This window comes from Podarcis liolepis, assembly GCF_965112155.1.
Source record: "Podarcis liolepis genome assembly, chromosome: 8".
In the NCBI taxonomy this organism is placed as follows: Eukaryota; Metazoa; Chordata; class Lepidosauria; order Squamata; family Lacertidae; genus Podarcis; species Podarcis liolepis.
Window position 1 is genome coordinate 61,120,016 of NC_139560.1, and position 18,610 is coordinate 61,138,625.

The window sequence follows — 18,610 nt, forward strand, 5'->3', positions numbered from 1 at the left end:
TGTGGTTGCAGCCGGAAACGATTTTGCTTACCAACTTGCCATGCTCTGTGCTCCAGGGAAAAAGAGGCCTATGGCTCCACACCAACCTGATGGCTAAAAACAAGGTTTGGGCGATGGGCAAAGGTAACCCTTGCTCTGATAACTGCTGCTGTTCCCCTCTGGCTTGGCTGCAAAGAAAAGGATGTTTTGTATGGAAACTTTCCAGGCTTGTATCTGCTCAGATATGACCAATGTGCTGCACTAAAAGCCTAAGAGACACAGACAGAGCTCTTTGCAAAGTCTAGAGAACTAAATTCATCAGCTGCAAAGAGCCAAATCTTACCCAGTTCAGTTAACACGGCACATGATGATCGCACATAATTCAGAGTCAGAGTTCAATTGACTCTAACAAGTAACTCGAGGAAAGGAAAGTATATGTTAATGTGCCATTGCTAGCGTATAGTTTATCATAATCTCAGTGATGTCTCCTCATGACCACTCAGTAGAAAAGCTTTCACATTTTCTAGACCAAGCTGAAATAATATTTCAACTTAATTCAAAGGGAAGACTTCTCCCTTTCCACTGCTTACTGATGCTTGTGAAGATGAGTCCACTAAGCAGCTCCTTACCCATTGTAAATTATTCCAAATTACAATCTAGAAAATAAAAGAGAAAGAAAAACTTTTTTCAAAACTAGGGACTTATTTCAGCATAAAAATGCACAGGAGTGCACTGTAATCACTTAAAACGCCACAAAAAGGGGGGGGGACACAAATAAATAAAAATACATGGAGGCTGCTGTTTTGAAGCACAAGCTATCTACACACACTCTCACTCCTGATTTGTACTACCTAAACCAAACGTAAAAAGTGTGTTGTTTCATCTGGGACACACACTGTATAACACCAACACACACAAAGGCATTACAAACAATTACCAGCAGTTTTGCTATCCTTATATGACCTTGGCAAGTGGGTTACTCTTGTGGGGAACACACACTTCTCTTTCTCTATTAATAAAGCGTAAGTGTGAACAGCATGTGTGTATTATGTGTGTGAGAGCGTTCACTTGCAAGGAGCATAAATTATAGTTACTAGATTTTTAGCAATCACCCCTTGCAGCTGTGATAAAATACAGGAAAAACAAGGAACTTTGTCAAAGAACAAAAATGTTATATACAAAGGGTGTTAAAAACCCTGGCACAGGATAGCAATGGCCCTTAATGAGATATGAACAATGTACAAAAAAGGCCCGAGAATGCAGATGTTCTCACTGGTCCTGTTAGCTAGGGATGATGGGAGTTCTAGTCCCAAAAACACCTGGAGGGCTGAGTTTGGCTATGCCTGAAGTAGAACGAGGATGGAGAATCTTTCTTCTACCATGGGTTTTTTTTAAAAAAAATTATTTTATTCAGGATTTTCTTGTTTTACAGAAGTGTAGTGCCTCGTATTTTTTTTTATGTAACATTTTTACAAATCCGTTTCATTTGTTGAGGCATTAGGGGGAGAAGAAAAGAAAAAAAGAAAAAAGAAAGGGGGGTGGAGAGGGGGAAGATGGATAGGGGTGGGGTCGGGTGGCGGTGTTTCTATTATGTTTAATGTATGTAGAGTTTGGTGTCAGCATTGCTTGTGTTGTTCACTTGTGTTCCTTTGGTGGTGAGAGGTTGGGGTTGGCCTAGGGTGTGATTGTTTGCTTGTGATTGGCTGTGGTGATCTTTGTTTTCGTGCGTGGGTGAGGTGGGTGGGTGTTTTGGATCAGCTTAGCCATATTGATTTGTATGCTGTTGGTGGATTATTGTCACTGTCCTGTTGGGCTGTGTATGTGATAAAGGGGAGCCATACCGGGGTGAAGGCGTCTTCTTCTGTTTGTCCCCGTGTCAGTTTCAGTTTATTAGTTAATTTTTCTAGTAGGGCTGTTTCCCATACTATTTGGTACCATTGGTCCATGCTTACTCCTGACAGGTCTCTCCAGTGTCTGGTTATGGTGTTTCTGGCTGCTGAGAGCAGGTGGGTTATGAGTTCTTTGTGGTGTAAATGGGCATTGTTGTCTTGGAAGATGTTTAGCAGGGCCAATTCTGGGGTGATGTCTATTACTTGCTTTGTTATTTTACATATTTCTTGTATGGCTGTTGTCCAGAATAGTTGGATTTTGGGACACTCCCACCACATGTGGAGGTATGTGCCTGTGGAGGTGCACCCTTGTTGAACTACAGAAAAATCAAGCAGGTTCCTCAGATCTCTCCCATCTAAGTAAGGCTTTGAATTCTTGGATAAAGTTAGCTATCAGGCACCCCTCCTTGAGGGAAGGGGTCTTCTGGCGCTGACTGGCCTTGCGCATGAGGGGATATGTATCAGGCATCTCCAAAGAGAGCACTTGGAAGATGTAAATTGAGCTAGCTATCAGCTGTCCAGTGCTGGGCAGCCTCTTGTAGGAGGTGGGACCCTGCAGACCAGGCAGCTGCCAGGTGGCTCAACCTGCGCCTTCAAAGTTCTTCTCAGGTGGGATGAATGAAATTCAGCAACTGGATGGAGCAGACTGAGTCTGTGATGTTTCCGCACCTATAAAGAAGGGCGGGATATAAACTTAAGAAATATCTGCCGTCACTAGTGTGGTTTATTGGTTGCATTACTGTGCGCCTTCGCATTTCTCTGTGGAAATTAAACATCAGAAGCTGTTTGTTGTTCAGACCAAATTGTGAGAGGGGAAGGTAATCTGCTAGCAATTTCCCCCCCTTATTGTTCTTGAGAATGCTATAAAAGTATTGTTTTCAATCTGAAATTTCTATACTGTGATATGTGCAGCTAAACAAAGACCTCGGGGAGACGATGCACCCTTCTTTTGCACAGCCACAATCCATTCAGAGAAAAACTGATTCGTCTAACTTTGTGGGTGGTTAATATATCCAGGACCCTTTCCCCCCAACCGGAACTCAGTTCTTGCACCTCTTAGATGGGCACCATTGCCATTATCAAAGAACAAGGGTGAGTTCACGATGGGTTCCAGAATCTCTTTTTCTAGAAGAATAGCACTGAATATATCTAATAAAGTTTTACATGGATCACAACTTTTTAAAGCTCTCATTTAACATTCAGTGCTGGCTTCTATACAAGCTGCTATATTTTAATCATTAATCTAAAATGTTTCCGTCGGGACTTACTTTCCACCACAAGGTAATTTAAAAAGATCACCTCTCTTTTGCAAGTATGTGGATGGTGGTCTTGGGAGTGGGCCAGGACCATGTGTTCAGCAAAAACTAAGCTGTACAGTGGTACCTCGGGTTACAGACGCTTCAGGTTACAGACTCCGCTAACCCAGAAATAGTACCTTGGGTTAAGAATTTTGCTTCAGGATGAGAAGAGAAATCACGCGGCGGCGGCAGTGGGAGGCCCCATTAGCTAAAGTGGTGCTTCAGGTTAAGAACAGTTTCAGGTTAAGAATGGATCTCCAGAATGAATTAAGTTCTTAACCCAAGGTACCACTGTGCAGGTATTTGCAGGGCGGGAAAGAGAAGAGAAGGGATACAAGTTAGACCGGTTAACTGTAGACCAATCTCCAACTTGATCTCACCCCAAGAAACTGTGAAGAGCAGGAATTAACTATAAAGTGAAAAGCAGCGGTAGCGGGAAAGTCAAAGTGTTTCTTAAGAACTGGTAGGCATGCTGTACTGTACTGTTTCTGTCATTTATGATCCACATACTACAGTAAGATTTTGCATTATTATTATTATTAGGTTCTAAAGGACACGCCTTGCCATCACTTAAATTAATCACTTTATGAACATTTTGAAAGAGCTTTTAGAATAAGCAGGAGAAATAGGACATTATGAAGATGCAAAGATTTCAGAATACAAAACAAAGGCTGCAGACCAAGCCCCTGGCTGCAAGTGACAGTGCCCGATGGACAAGCTCTGCCCTCGCTGTATCTACAGACCTGCCCCTGCTAGCCAGGTTGTGAAGTGTGGGAGAGGTATGAAAAATATGTTCCTTCATTGCATCAGCTCCCAGGTCAGTGCAGTCAAGAGGCCCATATTGGGCCCACTGCCATCATGCAACAGCAGTGGGGCTGGCTAAAGAGGCTGAGGACCCTGTCCTAGTCCACCCCTTCCCCCAAACGCCCCATTTCAGAGGTTTCTGCTAGCTACCATGAGTGGGGATACCTTGGACAGTAGCGTCTACCTTCCTGCACGTTGGGAAGCTTCTTGGTATTGGGAGTTGGCAGGAATGGACACAGGAATTCCCCCCCCCTCCCAACGCCATCCAATATGGTAGGTCACACTTTGGACCAATCTGTAAGTGTTGTCTGAGGTTTAACTTGGCACAAGCCAATTTAGTCCTGGGGCTGATACAATCTTTGACCCCAATGTCCGTGCACATTAACAACCTAAGTGGGTTCTTATTCGCTCCCCTCTTCATTATCATTGTTATGTATTGAAGTTCTCACCCTGGCCACCAGGGGGTATTGTGTATGTAGTTTTCACTCAGGTCCACGTCAGTTAATTTAGGCGGGAAACCCTGGGCTGTTGTTGTTACAATGCTGACAGCCGGCTGCCTATAAAAGCAGGCCGGCTGAGCTGTTTGCTGTTCAGTTCAGTTCCAGCTTACTTATTAAGAACTACTTGGAGAAATCTCTGTGTCGTCTGGCTATGTCCACCCACTACCTAATAGTCATCATTCACATGGCAAGTCATCATCTTCTCCCTCCTCCAGGCTTCTGAAAGAGTCAAGCGTGGAATGGGGGGTCTATAGAGTCTGTGGCCTGCAAATCCTTCTGCTTCCAAGGTCTTAAATTGGCATTAAAGGACGACATGCCAAGTCCTGTGCCAATGAGATGAACTGGGGAAACTGATGAGAACAACTTTCATAGTGGGTATGGGTATAAAGCTGTGTAACAAAGCCTAGTTTAAAAAGGCGGCAATAGGCTTTTGCATGCCCCAAATCTGTCACATAAGGCCTCATGTCGGAAACTGGAGTGATGCTGTAGGTCCACTCTGTGCCAGTTTTACTCCACTTTCTAGGAGGAAAGTTGCTAGTGGTGGGAAAGACCTCCAGAACAGACTCCTCCATTATGGCCTGGGGCTTCTGATATAACCTTTGGGGTGCAGGAAAGAACTAAGCTAAGGTGCAAACAAAAATGATATGAGAAGGGCCCCTGAGGCCCTGATTTCACTGTGCTCTCTTAATTGTTTATTTACTTCTGCTTTTATTTACTACTTTTATTTACAAGAGGTGGCAAACACAACAAACGCACAGCCGATACTAAGGAGAACTAAGGCATGTAGAGAAGGGGAAAGTGGTAGCCAACTTCTTGTCTTTCTTTGCAACATCATCTTTTAAAGACCTCTGTTATATCACATGTCGAAAACAAAATACAGATAACAAATAATAATAATAATAATAATAATAATAATTATTATTATTATTATTATTATTATTATTATTATTATTATTATTATTTATACCCTGCCCTCCCCAGCCAAGGCCAGGCTCAGAGTGGCTTACAAGCAATAATAAGAAGGAGAAGGAAAAGAAAAAACAAAGAGAGGGAGGGAATCAAATTGGCTCCAAGCCAAAGGCCAGGCGGAACAACTCTGTCTTACAGTCCCTGCGGAAAGAAATCAGATCCTGCAAGGCCCTGGTCTCGTGAGGCAGAGCGTTCCACCAGACCGGAGCCAGAGTTGAAAAGGCCCTAGCTCTGGTTGAAGCCAATCTAACTTCCTTAGGGCCCGGGACCACTAGGGTGTTGTTATTTATGGACCTTGAGGCTCTCCGTGGGAGAGGCGGTCCTGTAGGTACGAGGGTCCTAGGCCGTGATAAGAGAGAGCAGTACTAACACAATGTTGGTTGTTATCAAACTTCAAGCTCCCCCAAACTATCAATTAGTAGCTATCAGCTTCTTAGCACCACAGCTCCTCTCAGGTTCAGAAATAGCACCCTTCGTTTCCCAATGTACTTTATTAACAAAGTCAACCTATAGCAAACAATTTATAATCTCTGCAAATCCCTTGATAACACATTTCACATCCTCATTCACAGCTTTTAAATGATCAGTTACGTAAGAACTTTGATGCTGTTGGAGATGTTAAGTGCACCTGTAGCACATAATCATCATCATATCATATCATATCATATCATATCATATCATATCATATCATATCATATCATATCATATCATATCACAGCTAACAGGCCAGGAATCAGAGAGAAAGATTTGTGAAATCTTATGATGAAGGGTGGTACATAAGTCTAATAAATAAGTACAAAATAAATTAATCAAAACTCAAGGAAAACATCTTCCTGGTGCAAATCACAGGCAGAAACACGGTGGCCATATTTGGATGACCACCCAAGGCTTCATCAACCATGGACAAATACTCCTCCCTCACCACTCTCCCCTCCCCATCGCACAGATCCTGGCTCACATTTAACCAGAGTTCCCAATTATGTCAAAATAGGGTTTCTCTAGCTTAGTGTTGGTTAACAAACCTGGAAAATGAGTCAGGGTAGTTTTTTGGGTTTGTTCACTAACATTAAGCCAGACTTCCCTGGGTCAGATGTAACAGGAAACTCTCGACTTAATGTGAGCCAAGATCTCCATGTATGTGCAGAATGTGAGGGGAGGAGCACATGGCTATGCTGCTCATCCGTAGCAGTTTTAAAAGCTGCGGAGAACTGACTGAACACAGCCACCAGACACTAGGCCTCAGAATGTTTTCTTGCTGTATTATAAAACCTGTCTTTGAATAATATATTCCTCCCCCTACCCAAAACAAGCAGTCAAAAGAAAATCTTGCTCTTAATAACCAAGACAGATTATTTCTGAGTTTGTTTGCTGTGAAACATTTCCCTTCAAACCCACTGGGCTGGCGAGCTACACAGAATCCTTAATTTCTAGGATATTTTTTTCCTAGGAGGATTAGTTAAACCATGGTTTTAAGAGGCAAATGAAGTTTTTGAAGCATTTGCCCTGGACACAGGATCCAAAACTTGGAGAAGCAGCCCATCCTTCATGTCCCTTTCGAAGTGGGAGAAAATATAATGTTTAGGGTGAGGATTTGGGCTGGGGCAGCTGTTGGTGGGCTGGAGTTCTTATCAGGGCTGTCTTAAGCATATGCGGCGCCGGGGTGCGAAGTTCCGCCTGGCACCCGCCCCCCTGGTTGCCCAGTCCCAGGCGTGCAGGAGGGCAGAGCCAGCTGGCTGCCTCAGTGTCTCGCTGGCTCGGCTGCCCCCAAACTTGCGGTGCATAGCTGCCCACAGTAGAAGAGCCCGTCGCGGCGCTCTGACCGACAGACGGGCTCTTCCTTGGACTCAACTCTCGGGCCTCGGACTCTCGGCCTGGCACCCCTGAGAGCCCAGCACCCGGGTGCCCCGCACCCCTAGCGCCTATGGGTAAGACGGCCCTGGTTCTTATGATACTAGATTTACCTGTGTTTTATTTTATAAATGTGATCTTGTGATGCTTTGTGCTTTTATTTATATACTATTATAAGTTTTCGGAAAAGTAGGCTATCTGTGGGATATAAAGCTGTCAGTCAAGTCCAACATCCCAAGAGAGGACTAACTGCCTCTATGTGGCAGGCAGTTTTGTCGGTTGGTTGGTCGGTTACTGCAAGGAGTGTTAACTGGTAACTGCTCGGATGCAGTCTTCTCATGACTCACTACTATCTAGTATATAGTTTATCTGTTATGTAACCTAAGCCTGCCTTCAGGAACAACTTTGTAAACCTGAATGAATCTGATAGTAAAGTAGTTTATGTTAATATGATTCAGATTCATGTGTGTTGTCTTTAAGAGGGACAGAAAGGGATTATCAACCAGGTATCAACCAGCGCTGGCTCCCGGCCTCTAGAGTGAGATGAGCGCACAACCCTAGAGTCTCAAGACTGGCCCGTACGGGCAGGGGTACCTTTACCTTTACCTATAATTATTGATAGGACTCAAACGAGCTAGCAACCCGTTTGTCATTGCGTTAACTAAAACAGGGGATCGTTTAAACGCTACTAAATTATATAAACGTTTCCGCACTATCTAGAATAAAAAGGGCCCTTCTAGTTTAAAGAATGACACTAACGGTAGACATTGTGCAATTTCTACTATACCAACAGAATGCTGAAAACTACATTTTTTAATTTTAAAAAATAAGGGAAGTCTCTAGTAATGACAATTTGGTATGAATAGATAATTTGGTATGAATAGACAATAGATTCCAATACCCTTAGGCAAATCAGTATATAATGGATGATGTGGTGTAGCCCCTCTCCTACTGTTTATTTTCTAATGAGTATTTTTATTCATTTTTAGGTCAACAGGAGTATATAACCAACCAAGAACATCACACTGTATTGGTCTTTACAACCTCTTCAATGTCCGCATTGGCTCAGTTCAATAAATCATTCCACAGGCTCAACTCCTCTCCTGTTGTTAAGGGTGGCTGATCCTGCTTTAGGCGGTCCGCCTGCTCTTAGGGCTATGCATTAGATTGGAATTTAGAAAGCTGAGAGAGATGATACCCAGGTTCTTGGCACTTATGATACTGGGTGGCCAAAGCTCCTCACTTTCAGTCAATGACAAAAGGAGAACAAACTTTCTTTTCCTGATGAAGGCAGTAAATGGATAAGAGAGGACAGCACCAGCTTACCTGGGCATCATTCTCTTCATCAATCCCAAATATAAACAGATTATTTGTTTCTTTGGAGGGGAAATGAGGGATGGGGAAAGGGATGTTTTCTCTGACACCACACAAGGTCTTCAGGTTCACACGACCTTAGGTAGTAGCTGGCACTGCCATCTCTTCAAGTTGCCAATTTGCACACACAAATTTATGGCAACAGTAGAGATGAAGCACCTGAAATAAATTACCCTATTTGGGCGAGCAGGGAAGGAGAAGAAAAATGGTGAACTGTATACAGTATGCATAGTATAAAGTTTATCTTGCCCAGATTGTTGGTTCTCAGATATGGCAATTTTAAACTGTCACCTAAAACATAAGGATTCTTATTGCTTCCTCCTTGCTTTGGAATAAAACACCAAAGTGCAAGAAAGTGAGGGCTTCACAGTTCTGGCTCCAACCAGCAAATCTAGATTTCTGCATATCAAAGCCACTTCTAGCTCACTGAACAAAGGCAGCCTGTAATGTTCCCTTTAGTGGCTATGAAGCAGAAGGAAGGAACAAGGGAGAAAGATGGTTCAATTAGGCTTCAGAACTTTAGACAAAGGTTACTCAAATAAGCAATGTACTGAAACTATGAGTAGCATTTCTGCTCTGTAATTTGTAATAACATGACACCTCAGCTTGCGCAAAAGCACCACAGTGTATACTAATAGCACCCTTATTATTAGATTTTCTGCATGGTTACATAAGCCCATAAAAAGAAGAAAAAAATGTAAATGATTCAAGAAGATAGTGTTGCAGTTTTCATGAAGTCTTTAATAATCTGAGGCCTGAGAAAGATCCCTGCTGGCAAGAAACTATCAATTTTAATGCTTCATTAAAACTGTTCTTTTGAGTATTTTAAAAAGAAAATGCTGATAGGCAAATGAAGCAAACACATTTTTTAAAATAAGGGTTTTGTGCTAATTTCTGCCATTAGATCTTTCATGCTTATCCTGAAAAACTGTATGCATAATTCTTTGTCTTCCCAATAGGTCTACTTTGCCCTATAGGATAGCAAGTTGTGTGTGTGTGTGTGTGTGTGTGTGTGTGTGTGTACACACATAATGTATATATGGGCCAAGTAAGGGCAAAAGAAAGGAGGATTATGCAGAGATTCTGATGATCAGAAAAAGCTAATTCCTTGCTGCATTGCAAATTCTAATCATTGTGATTCTTTCCTACAAACTGCTATGAAAATCTAGTTAATATTCTTTAGACAAGAGTTATCTTCTAAAAAGTGCAGCAAAGAATACTCATAATCCTGAAACATTGTTAAGCCCCACAGAATCATAGAATTGTAGAGTTGGAAGGGACCCTGAGACCCCTTTACTTGTAAAATGGTAGTGTCAATTTATTTACTTTTGAAAACAAGCATTAATATCAAGTTAATTTTGTCTAGACTGAAATGTCACCCTTGGAATTACATTTTATCTGCCACCTCTGCTGGGGAGGTGGCAGCTGTTAATACTGGCTGCTGTGCAGTTGTATGTGTTAATTTAAATACATGCAGATTTACCATAGTACCATGGCATGAAAAGTACCTTTGCTTCAACCACAGAGTGCACAGGGTATGCTCTATAAGAGACAAAAATATGTTTGTGATGGCATGTCACCTTGGCCAATGACTGGTCCCTGACAGATATGTATGTCTTCAACGTCAGTTTACAGAGCTCACAAAGTGCCATATTTTTTGCTCTATAAGACGCACCAGACCACAAGACGCACCTAGTTTTTGGAGGAGGAAAACAAGGGGGAAATTTTTTTGAATCTCAGAAGCCAGAACAGCAAGAGGGATCGCTGCGCAGTGAAAGCAGCAATCCCGCTTGCTGTTCTGGCCTCTGGGATAGCTGTGCAGCCTGCATTCGCTCCATAAGACGCACACACAATTCCCCTTACTTTTTAGGACTGAAAAAGTGAGTCTTATAGAGCAAAAAATATGGTATGCTTGTCTTCCCCCTACAGTACATTTTGAGAGTGTGCACATTAAATGTAACATGTAAAGTAACCTCTGATCTGATTATCTGGTGCAAATCGACGGGCATCTAGGTGGAAGCTTACAGCAGATTGACACAGAAGGAAAGGCGAATTGAGGTATGTGATTGAACTTCCTAGGGATAAGGCCTCCATGAGGAATCATCCCTGGCTTGCCCTGCCATTCCATTAGAATGTAGTTCCTTGCTCCTACGGTATTTACCATCTCATTTGCACTCAATTATCACTCTCCACTTTCTGATATATGCAGGACGTCTCTGCATATTTGTGCGCATGCCACTATGTTGAATGACCACAGTTGAGGCAGCAATTGTTGAGTCCCAACAGCAGGAGAAGGCTATTGTCCTCGCGTCCTGCTTGTGGGCCTCCCATAGACACCTGGTTTATCATTGTGACAAACAGGTTGATGGACTAGACAGGCTTTTGGCTGGAACCGGCAGGATTCTTAATGCTCGTACGCATTATTTTGCGATTGATTCAATACAAAATGGGGAAAAAAGTTGTTAGAAAGGTAAAGGTAAATGCTGAGAAAAGTTATCAGTTGATAAAGTGTACACAAGTAAGAACAAGGGTCACTTTGCAAAAAAAGAAAAAGAAAAAAGAAGAAGTGGTTAAATATTTCAAGATGCTAAACTTGAAAGATTCATAGATCTGTTTTGTAACAAATGCCAGTTCATTCCACCCTGAATGAAATCTGATACCCAATGTAAACACAGATGAGTATCTTGCACACCCAATTAATCTTCCCTGCAAGTTCCCACAAAGATGAATCTGACTGGTTTCATTATTACCACAACTCTTCAATGGCACTTAATAATACTGTATTAGACTGGATTCAATTGTAATTTCTTGTGCCCTACCCACTCACAAAAAACAGTCTCTTCTGTCACTGCTCAGGGCTGCTCCACACACAACTAACTTTCCTACATGTATGTAATTTCCACATGGGAACATGCATTAACTTGCATGCACTGCCACATGAAGAATGCACACATCTATTGTCCCATGTGCATACAGAGAAAGAAGCTGTAGTTGGCAATATGTTCCCACAGTAAAATAAGGAGATATAAATTTGTGACATTGTCACTATAGGCATGCATAATTTACATATGATTTGGTTTCAAGCAGGTACTTGAGAATATACTAAACTTTATGTTGAGGACAGTTTGGAAACTGCAGCTAGACAAGAACTGCAGCTAGACTGGGTGAAAAGTTCTTACCTTGCCTGCACTGAAACAACTACAATTCTTCCCAGTGAGCATGACAGGCCAATTTGAAGTGCTGGTCTTAACCTTTCAAGCCCTACATGACTTAAGACCTAGATATTTGATGGATCAATTTCTCATATCCATCCACCACTGAGATCATTATCTGAGACCTTTCTCCAGATGTCCTCAGCATCTAAAGTGACCCTTTTCTGTGGTGGTTGCTCACCTTTCAAATGACCTCGTGAGCAGGCCAGCCTAAAAACATCACTGCTATAACATTTCCATTTCCCCAGGCTTTTAGGAACTGTTAATGGAAGCATTCTTTAACTTGAACAGTTTGATTTTACTGTCTATTAAATTGGTCACTGCAGTTCTAGTTTTGTTTCAATTTGCTGTATTAGTGCGTAATTATAATAATAATGTTGTTATTATTTTTAAATGGTAGTTTTGTTCCTTACCACTCGTTAGCTGCCCTGGGAACATAAATCTATGTTGAGGGCTTGAGATATAAATTATGTACACAAACCAACAACGGGTTAGACCTCCATATTAGTATAGAAAGTGGATAACAGAGTTCAGGTCTACTAGACTGTATAAATGTAGACGGTTGATTCAGGATAACAACCCTGAATCAACAATATCCGTTGTCACCAATTATATAAACAAACTTTGTATATGATTCAGAATGTGAGAAGCTGTGGCTTGCTGCCATATAATGTAGGAAGAGGTTTGTCTGAGCCCACAACTATATCTTCATATGGATAGTTCTAAACAAAGAAAAATACATTTTCAATTGTATTTTTGAGTGGATTTAAGAGAGGTTTCTTATCCATATCTCTGCCACTCATTTATTTTGGTTCATTTCCTTTTTCCTTAAGCTAAAGAACACCTTTGATTTCACAAAGGCACACTTGAAAATGGACACAGTACCACATAATAAATAACAAAGTATACTGATCAATACCTTTCAGACCCATTGCTGTTTTCTCCCTGGACTCTCCCCTATCTTAGAATTCTTTATTAAGAAACACCCTAAACGTCTAGAGCAAAGCAATACTGTTCAGCTCATTTGAGAATGAACTTGTGTACAGGCTTGCCAGTGTACAGGAATAAAAAAGCGCACTATGCCTTGACCTCACTCAAGAACACACAGTTACTTGCCGTAAAGCCAAATTGTTCCAGTGAAGCCAATTTGAAGATCCATACAGTTAAGCTTACTCTTTTTACCCGCTGAAGCTGAAACAGCAGACAAAGAGACTGAGTTCCTGAGATACTATATGTGTGGCAGAGAAATGTTTCCATAGAGAGTTTTGCAGCAAAACAGAATCGCTGCCTTTTATCAGATAAGCACACACAAGCAAAGCGTCCAGCATGATTTTTTTAATGGCTAAATCCTGGGGAAAATGTGAAGAATGTTTGGCTAGAAACGTGCTTTCCCAATGAACACAAAACTTGGCTTGTTAGCTGCAGGACTCAAAGGAGATTGTTCAGTGCAGATGCATTTATTTAAGCAAAAGACAGAAAACAAGTGTTTTGGTACAAGTTTCCTTTAGCCAGACCTCCAGTTTACTAGACTGTGTGGCAGGAAGGTTCAAACCCTCAAGTATTTAGGTGATATTATATAAAACACAGCTCTTCAATGTTTGGTTTGAAACTCTTGTTAAGACTTTCTGATTTTTTTCTGGGATGTATTAAACAAGTAAATGGACCACAAAGTCCCACAAGCTTCCACGTTAGGACTTTCATGGTGACCAAGATTCTTACACCACAAGTAAACTGTGCTGGTGGCAAGGTGGGAACAATGCACAACCATGAGAGCGATGAGTACTATTAACATTGCTGCAAGGATACATCATGTGATTTCCACTCTATCTTGGTATCTGCGTGGGTGTACGGTGATGCAATTTTACATGATGTCAGATTTCCAAGCCTACACATTTTTCCCCCTCGGGAAAAAAAAGCCCCCTTGCTGAATTTTGAGTAAATAACACACATTATGTTTTGGAAAAGCAAACTTAAAATAAGATTATTTTTTTTAATGGCTCACAATGTTATTCAAAGCATCTGCATTTGAAACTGGAAAGTCAGCATTTCTGAAATAACCTACTGTACTAAACACCACTCGTTTCAGGCTTTAGCACTGCATTAAGGAAGTTAAGAAGTATCTGACTACCTTTGGACTAAAAATCCACAAAACCGATTTTGTGCCTCATGTTATGGGCTGAAAATTAGGTAATTTCAGGTGGAGTGTAAGTGGGCTATAATTACAACCAAGCCTCATACAAATATTCTGAGAGGTGTTTGTCACTGACAATGTTGTTTTGCCACTCCAAAAAAGCCCCTTTATCATAGCTTCACTGGAAAGCACAGCCTATTCTACCTCTGAAACTGTTTTGAGCTTGTACCAATCTGCTTGGCTTCTCTATTTATGGCTGTAAACATGGTCAATATACTGCAAGAGTGTGAGTTCAACGTCATCACTTACAAGTTGTGTGGCCAGAACCAGGAGCAATTATTGAGTTTCCTTGATGGTTAGCATATGACAGATGTCTCAGAGCTATCAGTTTTAAAACTTGACAAAAAGAAAGCACATTTTGCTCTTTAACACAAACAGCCAACCTGCCACGATTATTCAGTTCACATTTATGCCAAGTATGACAGCAACCTTAAGCCCTGAATTAAACTGGTATAACTTCCCTCCCTTAATCAGCTCAAAAGATATTTACTGCTTTCAGTCAGTGTGATGTGTGCACTCACTAAAATGAATCAGTTACTCAATTTGAAGGCCTCTGCTTATACTAGTTGCTTTACCAGTATAACAATAAGTGTCCAAATTGCCGTTTGTTAGTACATATGTCAATTTGTGGGAACTGGTAACTTGGTCTTACCTTTGCATATTTCTGATGCACCTCTACTCCACCCCAGTCCTTTTGCAAGCCCCTTCTTTTTCCTGCAACATCCACGTCCCACAGAATGTGGGTGGGAGAAGAGAGTGGTCCAAAGATTTGATGCAGGAGAGTTGCTGCACCTGCGTTCTGTCTTGAACGCTGTGGAGCATTGTACAGATATAAGCAGAGTCTCTTGTAACCTCATTCCTTTCGTGAGGGAACAAGAGAAAGCACGATTATGTAAAATGCCACCAGCTATACACAAAACGCTTTTCCAAATTAACTGCAAAGACGAAAGCGAGAATGCCCAACCTGAGTATACATAACTTCTTGTGAAGACTGATGTCAGTATGGAAATTACGATGCAGAACTTGCTGCCGTGTCTTGTGTCTGCAGTTGGCCAATCTACACAAACAGTTTTGTCACATATACAGTAACAAGGAGCACAAGGGGACTCCCATATGAGCCCGTATTTGAAAGGGTGGTGGACAGGAAAGGCATCTCCCCTCTCCTCAGCTTTCTGCTCCCTGTTTTAATTTGAAAACATCATGTCTTTTACGTCAAGAAAGGGGATGGAAAAGAAGAATAGCCAGCAGGGCACAAGGTAGGGGGGCTGCAGTACAGTGAACAGATGAGCTTTCTTATCTTAACTGCACTGCACTGTAGCAGTGTTTCCCAAACTTGGGTCTCCAGCTGTTTTTGGACTACAATTCCCATCATCCCTGACCACTGGTCTTGCTAGCTAGGGATGATGGGAGTTGTAGTCCAAAAAACAGCTGGAGACCAAAGTTTGGGAAACACTGCACCAGATGAACAACCTTAATGAACAGTGGCTCCCACCTCCATGAAAAGGCAACCTTTACCTCCTGAATTTATTGCAAGAAGTACAATGTATGCCCCAATGGTAGGCAAAGGTATCATAGCCCAATTTCAGCATATTACATGCTACATTCAAATGAATGTAGCAAAGGTCCAATCATTTTTTGAAATGGAATGCAGCTTTGGGAACAGGGAAATTCAGAGAGCACCTTCCCTATATAATCATGGAGCAAACATGTTCCTGGTCTTGGGGACGGAAATGAAGCGACTGTCAAAATAACTTCTCTTACATTCATCTTCAGCTGTCCATCCTTGAAAAGTGCCACTTAAGACTGAGCAGGAAAATATTTTTTCACACTTTCAGTGCTTGCTCTTTCACATTTTAGCAGTATGGCATTTACAGTCCGAACAACTGCTCACTGCCCTGCCATCCAAACATCGCAAACACCCACAGCTCGTTCGCTCTGCACTGTTAAGTTTTCAAGTAGATTCTTGGGTGAGCTGGAGCAACTCCTAGCATTAATTTCGTTTCTCTCAGGGCCAAGTAAATCTGCCAAACAGCAATTTTCACAACATGCTTTGTAATGAAGCATTATGAACATCTTCTCTACACAGCCATGACTTTCTTTTTCACTCTGGGATATTGTCATTTCAGCACTCGGAGACAAACAGCTGAATGACAGCCTTGAAAATAAAAGCCTTTATAATGTGGCCAGGAGTATTTGGCAGCAGCTGCTATTCCTTCGCACACATTTCCCATCATCTTTCCAGGCCTAGAAGCAAGCCTCGTTTTCAATGAGCTACTCTTCCACCACTGCATTGATAGTTTCCTTTTCATAATAATCTTACTTTGTCTAAAGAAAACTACGCCAGTCCAAAGACTATTACTGAGAACTGCAACAGTGATCAATAGTATTCTCAATGTGCACAAAGCACCAAATTATATAAAACAGAAACCACAGTTCCTTCAGAGGGACTGTGTTAATTAGCTGAGCCATGCCAGGATGTTTGTGTTACGTGGCGAGTTCCCGTCCCCCACAAGGATAAATAAAGACACCGGACACCAGAATTAAGGTTAAATGGGCGAATTAGGCCACAACTTTATTGAATTCAGGAATGAGAGGCATTGGCTTTAGGCATTGGTCCTATCGACTATCCGGCTCCAGCCCATTTGCTGAAGACCGGGAAGGGTTAACACCATAGTGGGGGAGTCTCCTGCTGAGGCACGTCAACTAGGAGCTCGCCCGGGTCACCGCTCGGGGGCGTGCCTTAGGCCCACACCTCCATAGGCTTCGGACAGGGCCACGCCCCCCGGAGTCCTTTATTGGACCACCCTTCATTCTCTGGGGGAAGGTGATGGCGTTCCTCCCCCCCATCCTCTTGACCCCTTCTTACCAATGCCTAACCGCCAATGCCGAGGAGTTGTGATGAGTTGCTACGAGATAGGTGAAAAACCAAATGGCCGCAAATCGCCAATTGGGAAAAATTCCTACCATGCCCCTTGTGGCGACAGACCGAAGTCCATGGCAAAGTCAGAAGCCTACCTAAAGGGAGGGAGGGTGGGAAAACGTGGGGCTAGCCAGCAAAAGAGGGCGAGCCCCGGCCGCGCTGGCCCTAAATAGGGCAGGCCACACACCCCCAGCCACCCGATTGGCTGGCTGGGCGGACAACGCGGCCGGGATTCCCCTGCTCTCGCGGGGGCTGAAACCAGCCCCCGCTCATGTGGGGTGGGCGTGAAGCCTGCAACCCCACCTCCTGGCCAGGTCCGGAAGTGGCTTTATCCCCAATACTGTCTCTGCAGTTGTCAGTGTAACTGTTTTGCTTTCAGGAGAGGCTCAACCAGCAGAGGAGAGCTGCAGCAGTAGCTTCCGAGGGGCAGAGTCACTGCAGAAGCGCACACAGGTGAAAGGAAGAGGAAGCAGCAAGGGAGGAACTGCACAAGCACACCAGCAATCTGGTGCACCCACACAGCTCCAACCTCATCACCACCTAGCCCCACTCCCCCAGAAAGGCTACTGGTGTGGCTCCACCCTATAGGGCAAGCTGCTTCTGTTTCCTTTTAGATAATGATGAATGCTGCCTGTTCTTTACGGATTTCGTTTTGCTCTTGATGATATCCCTCTCCACCTGCCCTCACCCATGTTTGCATATCAGAGACCAACAACCGTTTGGGGTCCATGAGCACATTTGCAAACTAGAGGAACTCTTCAGAACATAAGAAGAGCGGCTGGATGGAGGAATTGATCTGGAATGTGTAACAGAGACTCGGTTGGATGAGGCAGATGTTCTTGCCGCTGCTTGTCCACTCTGGGCGGCTCCCAATCAGTGTTAAAAACAGTACAGCGTTACATATTAAAAACTTCCCTGAACAGGGCTGCCTTAAGATGTCTTCTGAATGTCAGGTAATTATTTATCTCTTTGACATCTGATGGGAGGGCGTTCCACAGGGCGGGCGCCACTACCAAGAAGGCCCTCTGTCTGGTTCCCTGTAGCCTCACTTCTCTCAATGAGGGAACCGCCAGCAGGCCCTCGGCGCTGGATCTCAGTGTCCGGGCTGAACGATGGGGGTGGAGACGCTCCTTTCTCTTATGCACAGCAACCCAGGTCATATGGGCAGGATGGGAGCGTTGCATTGATTTTTAGGAAGTCATTAGCTTGCACCAGGCATCCTATTGGGAAGACCCAGTTTTCTGAGTGCATGTCCTGGAAGTTGGGCAACAGGGGAAGTATGGGATTCCTTTTGGAGTACAGACATCCCTGCTGCACCAAGGATTCCCTGCCTGAGCTGCTTTAGGTCATGGCGGATGTTTTCCTGGAGACACCTAGTATGGCTGTCCTAGGGAATTTTAACATCCATGCCAACACGAACTTGCAAGGGGTCGCTCAGGACTTCATGAAAAGCATGGCCTCCATGGGGCTGTCCCTGATAGCCCTCACCTCCATGAATTCTCTAATCGTCCAAGGTGGTGGCCATACCCGCTAACTGTGGGAGCAAGCTCCACCGTTTAATTATGCGCTGAGTGAAGACTTTTATCTGTCTTGAACCTTCCAACATCCAGTTTCATCAGATGCCCA

At 43.1% G+C, this 18,610-nt stretch overlaps 1 protein-coding gene and 1 long non-coding RNA gene across 37 annotated transcripts in view; one reads left to right on the forward strand and one right to left on the reverse strand.

Moving 5' to 3' along the window:
* ATXN1 (ataxin 1) overlaps positions 1–18,610 on the reverse strand; it is a 300,198-nt gene that overhangs the window by 24,008 nt on the left and 257,580 nt on the right. Inside the window, exon 1 of one of the 36 annotated variants that reach the window (XM_083519238.1) lies at positions 7,401–7,792. The exons of the other annotated variants lie outside the window; for them this stretch is intronic. The gene's annotated coding sequence lies outside the window, so the exon portion shown is untranslated. Of the gene's footprint in view, positions 1–7,400; positions 7,793–18,610 lie in introns of those variants that run through there. 36 annotated transcript variants of the gene reach the window in all.
* Positions 7,029–8,382, forward strand: LOC310714421. The gene is made up of 2 exons (XR_014529737.1): positions 7,029–7,364; positions 8,277–8,382. It is a non-coding gene; the product is annotated as an uncharacterized lncRNA (long non-coding RNA).